The following is a 12,388-nucleotide window of genomic DNA, read 5'->3' as shown; positions in this document are numbered from 1 at the left end:
ACTTTCTATTTATAAGGAGAATAATCTGGGAGGTAGCGATATGGCTCTGTAGTTAGGAATACTGGTTTTGTTAGGGTTTGGGAGATCTACTGAGGAAAGACTCTAAGGTAATATGTAAAAACAAAGAGTGTTTTTATTCTAGCATGCCAGGATCACCTCTTCTAGATGTCGACCCCAAAATGAGCACAGAGGCTCAATTTATGGAAAGTTGGAGGGATCTGTTATGACAGAATTGAGTCAGAGTGTACAAGGGGATTCAGGACTGATTGTTTATTTGGTTATTAGGGACTTTTGAGTCACTGAAGTTTTGCCTCTTACTCAGGAGTTGGCCTTTAATTTGATTGGATGGGGCCAGCTGTGTTCTTTACCAAATCCATGAAGTAATAAAAACATAGTATCTAGTCATTTCGTTCTACGAGATGATTAGCTTCCCATGAGCAGCCCGTAATTTGTGATTTCTTCAAAAATTTTTAGAAACTTGGCCTAGTTAGGCAGAGTGAAAACCTGAAGCCTGTCGTGGAGTTGGTCTAGTCAAGCAATTGAGGTTATTGGAGGGGGAGGGGTTGGGGTCTCTGGGGTTGGTTCCCTTCAGTTTGTCTTCCTGAGGATCCATGTTCAATTCTTGCACCCACATGATGGCTCATAATTGCCTTTTATTCCAATCTCAAGGGATCCAATACCACCTCCTGACATTTATGAGTATTGCATACATGTGGTACATAGAAATATATGCATGTACAACACAATACACATTAGAATTAAAACAAGCGTTAATTTTTTTAAAAGAATGATCAAAACTCTTTCTTAAGCTTTCTTAAGAATTACAAACATAAGGAACTTTAATGTTTCTCACATATACTAGGTACCTAATAAGTGATGAATACCGTTGCCTCCTACTATTTATTTATTGCTGGTTTACCTAGCAGAACATGTGCTCCTTGCTGGCTGCTAGCATATCATTTCAAGGATATTTATATGGATAACATCAAACACTGTGCCTGGAAACATAGCAAATGTTTAATAAACAGCCACTAATGGCAGAATAAACAAATGGCAATTTCTAATTGGTTGCTCAATTAACTGAAATGATAACTCTTGATTCAGGTCTTGCAGAAGTATGGGTGGCAATTTGAGGTAGTTTACAAGACGAAGAGAGTTTACATGGAGAGCTAAAGCACTTTAAACATCTAGAAAACATGAAGGTTTTTGAAATAGGAGATTGATACATATCAAAAACTGGGGAGAAGTTGTGGAGGGGAGCATATTACACAGACAACATCCTTGATATATTTGATAACTAGTACTAAGAACAAACATGTACAAAATGATGCAGTAGTAGCCATAACTCAATTTTCATTTGAGAAAGTCACAAAATGATGGGATGAGTTCTGACCACCACTTATACCCCCATGAGGCAGATGCAGAAGTTTAGCTTAACAAGTAGAAGCCACGTATCCTCAGCAAGGAACAAAGACATTGGAGCGATAACTAGCCTGTAAAGAGCCCTGCATCCTTTGTATTTATCATGCAATAGCCTAATCGCTATGTCTTTATCTACCCATCCCCCCACAAGTTGAGAACATTTAGGGAGAAATAAATTGACAAAATGGTACCAATTGCAGTTTTTGAGCTTTCTAGATTAAAATTTCTCTACCAGTAAATGAAACTCTGGGAGCAGGATTCAAGTAAGCATGGTTCCTGTGGCTATTGTTAATATACTCTTAGCCAGATAATTATTAGCCTGTGGTATTGTATGTGTACATATGCAAGTGCGTGTGGTGTGTGTGTGTGTGTGTGTGTGTGTGTGTGTGTGTGTGTGTGTGTGTGTGTAGATGGTATAGGAGGTGCATTATTTACTTAAGGATTGGAGCAGATCTGGCCTTGTGCCAAATCTCTGGTTCTACAACTCTGTCATGACTCATGTCTTCCTCACTATCTATAATTTATGATAAGAACTACCAGGAATTGAGTACTTGCCAAGTGTTCAAAACTACGATAAGCATTTTGCATACATAATTCAGTACCCAAAACTAACCCAAGAGGAACCCATTAGCATTACCATATTAAAGAAACTTTAAATCAAGAGGCCAATTAACTTGCTTGGTGTCACACTGCAAATTAATGACACACTACGGTTCTAGAGGATGTCTATTTGTTCTACAGTCTAGGTTCTAATCCTTTCACGTTATTTCCTCCTGTGATGAGGGTTCCTGTGAGCTACTCTGAGGAAGGAAGACATCACTCCCTCAGTGATGAAAACAGCAGACCATAGTAAAGAATCATGTCTCTCTGTATCCTACTTTGAATCCCTGAAATCTTGACAAAGATTCAAAATACCTTCAGTATTATTTTTAATCTAAGCATATAATCATTGTTGATGACTAAGCTGGATCATCAGGTAAAGAACTTGGTGCAAAAGACTGGAGAGCTGAGTGCAATCCCATGAGCACACGTAAAGGGGGTAGGAGAGAACCTACTAGACAATTGTTCTCTGACTTCCCCATGTATTCTGTGGCACAGACCCTGGCCCGAAATCATGCCCATATACAATTATAAATCAAAATTTAAAATAAATAAATACTTAATCATATATAACATAGAAGACCTAAAGCAAAGTTTCAAAAACACCAGAACTAAGATATGCAGTCTAGATGTAAAACTATTCTACCCAAACAGCTAAATCAGCTTTGAGAATACTGTCAAATGAATTCATAAAAAAGAAAGAAAATCAGTTGCTTCATAAAAAGCACTTATAAAGGCAACATTATAGTCAATGGGCAAAATTTGAAATTTAGCCATGTGCCAGTCACAGAACTAGAGACAATGAAATAGCAGAGAAAAGTAACAGTCCTTGTTTTCTGGTGGGATGGCAACTTTCTGATTTGTTTTTGTTTTTAAGTATAAAGATTTCAACCATTCAAAGGAATAGCAAAACAATGAGACTGTCTAATGAGACTGAATGTATATTATTTAAAATGACAAAAGGAAAGGCTTAGGGATATTGAAGAAGGAATGTTACTAGTTCAGAAAAAAAGATTTACAAAAGTCCAGCATTTTGTAAGAGCATAAGGGCATTTATAAATATTCATAGATGTGTAACAGCAAATCATATATAATAATGAAAGAGGTCTAATGTTCTGCCACACATGCAGGAAAATAAATAAAGATGAAGATTGAATATAAATACTTAGAATGTCCTGGTGACAGCTCATGCTTGGTTGTAAGAGCCCTTTGTGTGTATATTCCAATTAGAGTAGCAGCTTGAAATCAGCCACAGTAAGAATACTTACACCAAATGAATTGGCAAACACCATATAAACATTTCTTCCACCAACTTATTATTGCTGGTGACTGTGTTGAGGGTGGTAATTCTGGCAAGGAAGTGATTTGGGAAGGTAATCACTTGAAATTGAGACTTAAAAGGATTCTTAGAAGAGATAGTATTTGGAGTGGTGATAATAATGAACTAATTTCCCACTGAAGTGTAGGCTTTGAACATTTACAAACCTACTTTATTAGGGGGTTCTTCAATACCTATACCTCCCTTCCAACCTAGCTGCCCTAGATACGAAAGAAAAGAGGTTAATGGGAAAAGAAGAAGTAGACCTTTTTAGACTCAGTTCCTTTTTGACTCATCATCAAGGATTCCAGTAGACCTGTTAAACAGCAAAGCAGAAATTCAGCAAAGGGGACTTCAGCTGGAGCAGTGGAATCTGGAGCAGCAGCCAGAACCCAGGACTTTGAAGCATTTTCTGGAGCATTTCTCTCTAGGAATGTCTTGAAGCAACCTGGTAAACAGCCAATGTATGGGAAGCAATAACAAACCTAAAAAGCCAAGCATCTTGTTTTGGGATCATATACGTGTGTGTGTGTGTGTGTGTGTGTGTGTGTGTGTGTGTGTGTGTGTGTGTCTGTCTGTCTGTCTGTCTGTCTGTCTGTGTGTATTCTCTCAGAATCCATACTAGGATGTTTATCAGTTGGCAAAGACCATGCCTCCCACAGAAGCAGTTCTTCTTCTATTGGACAAGCATCATGTGTTCTCTCACAAGTCTGTTTCCAGCAGACAAACACTGAACACACTCACTCAAGCCTGTTTCACACTTGGGATCAAAACAAAAACATGTTTACATCCACTACACTGAAGAGGTTGGAAAGTTCCAAGTAGAGTTATTAGTAGCCAAGAAGTAGTAGGAAACCACAAATAATAAATTTTATATAGGCAACACTGAAAGTAGAATCTGCTTAGTAATTTTAAAAGTGCACTGAGGTCCTCAGTTTGTCATTATTGTATGACTAATAAGTAATTATAATTAAATTAATCAATAATATTTCCAGATAAAAAAATCTACCCCTTGAATAATGAAACACACTATAAGTCACCAAGTGAGGATTCTTAAGGCCAGATCACTATATTCCAAAGGCCACCAGGAAGCTGAAGCCATATACAAAATCAAGGAAACTTTACTCAGGCTTGAGCTCAGACTCTTGAATCTCACCTACACAGCAGAATGGTATCAAAAGCCATGAGCCATGTTAGGCAAGGTTTTTATTGTGGGCACAGCAAAGAATGGAAGTTTCCAGTTTGGCAGTTACAGGACTGGTTAACATTTAGTAAGGTTCGGTTGATGCTAGGGGATTGGTCAAGCCTGACAGACAAACGCTTACAGAATCTAGCTAACACATCTGGGGACATTAGGTACTTGATTGGTTATACTTTAGCGTGGTTCCTTCCTGGAACAGTATGTGTTCTTCCAACCACAGAAGTGAACATAGGGACAGACTCAAGATGGTGCCTGCTGACAAATGGAGTCACATTAGGTAGGGATCTTCAAGGATCAGTCTTAGTAATAAGAACACAAACAAGAAACTTAGTCTTGGGCTCATATATTGCTCACTTTTACTGTGATAAATCACTATAATTAAGCCAACTTATAGAAAGAAATGCTTATTTGGGCTTTGGGTTCCAGAGGGCTAACAGTTTATACTGTTGGAGAAGCATGGCAGCAGGCAAGCTAGAGCACAAATCTGGGAGACCATATCCTCAATGATAAACACCAAGCAGAGAGTAAACTGGAAGTTGGATGGCATTATCAACTCTCAAAGCCCAACAGTCAGTGTTGTATTTCTCTTATCAAGACGGAACCTCTCCATTACCTCCCCCAAATAATGGCACAAAATGGTCAAATATAAGAGGCCAAGGGGTTTTTATTAAAGCCAGCACAGATAATATATGTGTCCCAAATGAAGACGAGGAAATGGAAGAGAAAAATCACTAGATGACAAAAGGCAAGCCTGCATAGTAGATGTAGATATAGATCAAGATATGTGAAGAGAGCAGTCATCATCATCATCATCTTCATTATCATAGCAATAATAAAAATAATAATACAAAGATGAGTAGGCTAGGACTTGGAGTTAGTGGGGGTTGGTATGACTGGATCAATAACGTGATAAAGTCATGGGAGAGCAGGATTTTAAAAAGTGAAAGCTGGTTTTTGTGTGTGTGTGGAGAAATTGGTGTTTCTAAGAGATAAAGAGAGAAAGGTTAATTAGGGTCAAGATGTTAAGTGCCTTAAGTTCTTTGCTAAATGATTTGACTTCATCCTACAGGCACCTTATGGCATACAGTCGATCCCATGTGACCAGTCTGCTACTGATTTGATTTTGCCCCCAGTGGAAAACCAGGAGGCATGTATTCCTAGAGAGCTCAGCAGCACCTCACTTACAGAAACTGTCCTGAAAAAGGAACAACAAAAACAAGGTTGTGGTCTGTTGAGAGGCCATCCTTACCACCTTAAACTGCTTTCCTCTTCCTTTGCACGCTTTCTCTGTCCTCAGCCCACCTACCCAGTCATCAATACCTTTGGACAACTGTTTTATTAGGAAATAAAAAGCCCCAGAATGTTTGAGTAACATGTAATCTTCATCAGAGTTTTACATTTTTCTGTTTTAAACAAAACAAAGAAAATAAATGCCATTATATCATAGTCTGACTTAGAGAAATATTTTGGAAATCAGAAAGATTAAGAGAGTGGATAAGAAACTGATCTCATTCCTTCAAAAATTCTATAGCGAATGTACTATTAAAAATTTACTGAAGTCAATTGTAAATAACTTTTACAAATATGTGTGTATGTGAATACTGTAGAGAAACGTACTCACCCAACTAGGAAATAAGGACTTAGTTTGTTGGTAGAACCACTTGCCTAGCATTTGGCAGGGTCTGGGATCAATGTGCAAGCACTACAAAAGAAAAATATGAGTAAAAACAATAATTGTACAGTGGATCCATCCTGCTACACTACAGTTTAGAACTCGGAATCTTTGCACATATACTTGGAACCTCTTTCTTTCTGTATAAAAGAGATGATTACTATCAAAATGAAGGGATACACAAAAACCTTTTCATTTTCATGTAGCCATCTACTCAGGTTGTAAGAAGCAATTCCACACTAAGAAATTTTTTTAACATTAAGATTCTCCTTTTATTTACAAACCCAAATAAGAAGATACATGCCCCATAGCCTCACACTGGATGGGATAGTTCTCCTTCTTGTTCCTTACAGGAAGACATAGATCTCCTCTCTTCTGTATAGACTTTTCTCTCACTTAAAAGGTGGTGACAAATGAAAAAATAGAGAAAGCATCCCCCAAACGTCTGTTTTGCCCAACTTCAATATGGAAATAGCTAAGCTGGTGGTTGCTCCTGCTCTGGAAGCTTTTCTGGTGGCTACAGTTTGCTCTGCCTTGGTCAGCTTCCTGATTGATGTGCTAGAGAAGTCAGAGTCTCTACAATTTTCTTTCTAGTTACGTCTAGAAAAGAAATTGTTGTTCATCTCTCAGTTTATCTGAAGATCTTAGAGGGTACTTATGCTTCAAAAACACATAGTGGGCAAGTGAAACTATGTGACTAATAAGGAATAAGAAGAAGGAAAGATGGCCCCTTTGAATAGCTGGGAGTACATCCTTCCCTTTTATATCCCACTACAATGCTGATGGAAGTGGAAGAGGAAAAGTATCGGGAAGACTGGGATTCATGTACGGAGAGGAATTCAAGGCTCTCCTTACCTAGGCCTCCTTAACCCCACAGTTCTAAACTGTACCCTACTTCTTGCATCAAAATTCTTGCCAAAATAAATGTTTGGCGGACAAATGTGCCAGCCATTATTGTTATGCTCACTTATATTACTTTGGCATGATTGGGTGATACTTCAATTCTGTTGTACCAAGGTGCTCCTGTATGTTGGTGAAGGTCCTGCTGTGTCTTGATATCTTTAGTTGCTATGTGAAGTTGCTAGTTCTATGTGATAGAATCCCTGCCAGCCTGCTTATGTTGAGAGACAGGAAATGGATCAGTGTGATAATCAGCTTCATCTAAAAAGATCTCTTATCTCGTTTGTGTATTGAATTTTCTACGAAGACGTCTCCTGAGAAGAAGAGAGCTTCTTCAAGAAAAGTAAATGAAAAGATAATACCTTTTAATTTACCATAGAAATCAATAACAATAAAGGGGGTGTTTAGGACAAACCTCTCTTGACTATCCAGTAGCCCAGTGACCTTAGATCAAACACAAGTATGCTCCAAACAAAAGGACTAAAGGAAGGAAAGAAGAAAAGTCAGTTGAATGGATTGGTAGATGGATGCATTAAACAAGGGATGAAGAAGCAATGAGGTAGGGAACTGCTGATCAAAATAAGGATACTGTATTTATCTGCACTTTCAGATGATTTTGTCTTATTTCCCACACATTTCCCCACTGCTGTCCTAGAGACAAAGACTCATTATTTTCCCTCATGTGACAATCAAATGATAGAAGTTCAAATCACCAGAACTTTTATTTTGCACTGAATGTTTCCTCAATGAAGCCCCATTTCCCAGATTTTATCCCACGAGGGTATTGTTACGTCCTGCTGCAGAATGTGGCTGGCATACCCTGCCCTCTACCAAGGCGTTGGGTTTCCCCTCTCCCAGACATGTTGGTTCTGCTGACCCTCTTTCCCCTTCCTGCTCTCTCTCTTTTCTTTCCTCCCGCCCCTCCTCCAAGTGTACAACTCTCTTCCCCTTCCCTCTCATACTATTCCAATAAACCAGCACTTATATAATATAGCTCATTGGATTTTAATCAATCAAGTATTCAGGTGTCTGACTCACTAAGTGTCATGGCATTTGTTGGAGATGGTATATAGTTGCTCTCTAGAAATGAGCAACTACAGCTGGAATAATAATGATACCACAGCACCACACCATACCAGCACTTATTCACTGACACACATTCACCCTATTCTAATAACAAATTTGAAAGACAGACTTTTCCTTTGGTGTGGCAGTAGTGGTGGTGTTGGGTGGGTGGTGTGGTAGTGGTGGTGGTGGTGTGTGTATTTGTGCAGATGTGAGCATGTATCATGGGACAATCAAATGCTGTCCCTTGGGATCCATAATCTTATTTTTTATTGGTTTAGTTTGGTTGTTTGTTTTCTTTGGTTCGGTTTTTTATTCAGGATTCTTTGTGTAGCCCTAGCTGTCTTAGACCTCACTCTGTAGTCCAGACTGACCTTGAACTCACAGAGATCTGCTTGCCTCTGCCTCCAGATTGCTGTGATTAAAGGTGTTAAGATCCACCACATGACTTATCTTGGTTTTTTGTTTATTTGTTTGTTTGGTTGGTTGGTTGGTTAAGAGAGGGACTCTCATTGAGCTGGAGCTTGATGAATCATCTACGTTGGCTGGCTAGAGAGCTAGAGTGATCTATTGTCTCTATTTTCCCAATTATAGGATTATAAGATTACCACTATGTCTGGCAATTTGTTTCCAAAATTTATTCACTTTATATTCCAATGGTAGCCCTCTCCCTCATTTGCTCCCAGTTCCTCTTCCCTCCCTCTTTCGCCCTGATGCCCCTTCTCTAGTCCTCAGAGAGGAAGAGCCCACCTCCTTTATCAACTGAGCCCAGCCTACCAAGCCGGGGATTTGAAGTAGATGCTGAACTTTTGGCAGAGCTCTTGGAGTCTTCTGGAAGAGTTGGAGGCTAGAATGACCATGGAGGGCAGAGGAACTCTATAAAAAGACCAATAGATTGAACAAATTTGCGCTGGAAGAGGGTGGGTGGGGGCTGCAGAGATGGATATACCAACTAAACATCATGCATCAAGAAGACATAGGCCCCTTGTTCAGATGTAGCCAACAGGCATCACAGTCTCCAAATAGGTTCCCTACAAGCAGGGGCTGTTTCAGCCATGGACTCTGTTGCTTGCTCTTAGATCATTCATCCCTGGTGTGGCATCTTTGCCAGGCCACAGAGAAAGAGGACGCAGGCAGTCCTGATGAGACCTGGAAATTCTTATGTGTATTATGGGAACCAAACTTCTGTCTTCTTGAGACTATCAGAAGCACATTACAATCAACAGCATCTCCTAGATCCAGTCTCTGTCTCAGTTTTTGTCTCAGTCTCTGTCTCTGAATCTCTCCTTCCTTCCTCCTCCCTCCCCCTGCTTTGAAAACAGGGTTCTCAGCAACTACTGATCTTACCCAATTTACCACATTGATGAGGAACATTGTTGAGATTGGAACTCAAGTCTTTCTTTTACGCCCAATCTAACTTATTCTCCACTAGCCAGGGTTGACATGGTCAGTATACGATCTTTTCACAGTACACAACTCCTGCGTTCTCCCCTTCAACTTCTCAGAGTTTAGGCAGATTTTATGCCATTATTTTAGGGTTATTTTTCCACTTATTATTAAGAAAATCTCCTTTGGTCCAGTCAATGATTAATACTAAAACATATAAATAGCTGAATAAAAAATGCACAGGTAAATGTGTGAAGGGGAAATTATCAGAATGAGTGAGTAGAGGAGCTCAGGTGGTAGAACAGAAAAACATGAAATAAAGCCATATCAGTGAGGTACTGGTTGAGAACAGGGTCTACAGCAGGCTGGAGAAAACTAAACAGGTGTGGATGGTTTTAGAAAAGATGGAGAAAAACCTCATAGAAGTACTTGAAGGCTGAGGACACAGGTTTGTGAACTATAGCATGGGAAGAAGAGTGGAGAAATCACAGCTGGGCTGCAGCTCACATATCTGATAGATAAATTACACACAGTAAAATTTCCAACTCGCATCCTGCTAGGTGCATTTGGCAGAGATCAAGCTACAGGCTTTGCTCCAACCTGTGTTGTCAGGAGTAGGATGCAGGTGATGGGAGAACCATGGGTCCCAGGAAGATCAAGGCACATGCTTTTATGCCTCAATTAAAGTCCTGCTTGTAAGGCTTTCAAACACAATTTAACCTTTCTCTGCTGGGCTGGGCTAGACACAAAGACAGGCGCTGAGTCTTTTAGAGCACAGCTCCCTTGAGCGTCTCATAATTAACAGTTCCCTCTTGCTAAAGGGGGAAGGGTTTGTGTTTACAACATGGCCTGTGTGCGACAACAGAAACTGTTGCAGTCACAGTGTGCAGCATGGGCTGTCTGCCTGAGACTGCCTGACACAGCCTGATAAGGCTTCAAGACACAAATGTTTGAGGAAGGGAATTAAGAGATAATGTTCAAACCAGGGAGAGGGATGAAAAGGAGGAGAGGGACGGTGGCAATTTTCCTGTGTACTGTAGTGGAAAGAATGTCCACTTAAACCCAGAAAACATATATTTTGTTTTGTTCTGAATTTTTCACTTTCTGTGTTTTCATTGGACTCCACAAAAGGTCCCCAAACTCACATTTTTTTTTTCCTGAGAATCAGAAAATAAGACATTCTTTAATGACTGTTATGAAGACGCTGTATTGCCTTTCTGGGAAATTTTCGTTCCATATATTATTCCAGGCTCATAGTGAAGCAATAATAACCTTCTCACAGAAGTGTAAGTACATCACCATCTACCTACTCAAGCAGAAGACTTGCATTTGCTTTCTACCTCAGTATGGGTTGCAGAATGGCTTTGGATGCCCCACATGTGGAACTGTGCCTCTGACACAGAAATTCCGGTGTACTAAGGAGTGGGATGCCACAGAACCAGTTAGGTTTAAGAAATACACATAAAAATATTTGGGTGATTTTGCTGAAAGAAGGGGAAAAACACAGAAAGGAGCCATGAGGAGGAGGACACTGGATATCAGCTAGCTGCTATATACTTGACCTTGGAGCAGCAGCAGTCCAAGGCATAGTGCACTTGGCATAATGCCCTCCAGCCCTCCTGGGCTGAAAATGACAGCCTTCCTGGGTGAAGCATATGGTATACTTGGATATGACCAAGACAGCAATAGAATGCTATGTTCTTACCACATGCCCATAATAACTGGAACTATAGAAGTTCAAGACCATCCTCTGATCCATAGCAACCACAAGGACATCTTGGGCTATAGGAAACCCTGTCTCAGAAGAACACAATTAAAATGATAGTTTACAACAACAATAAAAATTGTCGGTCTAAAGAGGATACTTTGAGAGAGTAGTAGAGAAGTTCCTGGCCTCCACAGTAGTGATGGATTTTAGGAAATACATTTTCCCTCCCAATAAGTTTGTACAGCTTTTCTGTGCAAGTTATATCTCAGCAGAGTGAGAAGTGTTCAGGACCAAGAGGAGTACACATAAATACACAAATGTCAAGGTTGGACTTCTTTGTGTTTGGTGAGGGGATGAGAGGCCACCACATTCTCAACACCTTCCTACCTCATTATGTGATTGTCAGAATCTCTAAGAAAGTCTGGCTATTTGTGGAGTCCCATCGTCCCCAGTAAATCTTGCCATCTCCTTTCCTGAGGCTTTGGATGACTGCCCACTCATTCAAGCAGCAGACCTGCAGAGGGGAGCAAGCTGCAAGGTCTGCATAGCAGGGACTCCTCCCTCCTAATAGAAATTAGATTCCCAGCCTGAAAGAGGGTTTGAATCATACCGTTTAATGTTCTCTGTATTTGAGTGCCCATCCCCTGCTGTATCTGATCCCTAAGTAAAACAGCGTCACGGTCTTTGAGGGTGAGGGAAAACAAAGAAAAAAAAAAAAAATATATATGTATATATATATATATATATATATATATCCCAAAGAAAATCGTTCAATGCTTTTACATCAAACAGCTCATTCATCCTGATGGCCTGGCGAACTCCAGGAGTCCAGCGCCTGTGGTAAATAAGTCCCACAGCCAGCGCACCCGCCAGACTGTCCCCATCTTTTATTGTCTCCTCAGCGCAGGCCTGCACCATGGAGGAGGCACGTGTGAGCCAGCGAACCCTGCCTGCAAAGCTGGCAGTGTCAGGGGAGCCGCCCCTTCAAAGTCTCGTTTTGAAAGCTGTCAGCGACTTGAAAGGCAGCTCAGAAGTATTTGCAGGCAAACAGACTGCCCAGTGGGCGCTGGTAGAGAAGGGTCCCTGTGCAGAACAGTGCAGTAAGCAGACTGGCCC

Source organism: Acomys russatus, chromosome 2, assembly GCF_903995435.1.
Source record: "Acomys russatus chromosome 2, mAcoRus1.1, whole genome shotgun sequence".
NCBI classification, from domain to species: domain Eukaryota; kingdom Metazoa; phylum Chordata; class Mammalia; order Rodentia; family Muridae; genus Acomys; species Acomys russatus.
The sequence above is the reverse complement of the archived record's forward strand: the minus strand, read 5'-3'. Positions refer to the sequence as shown.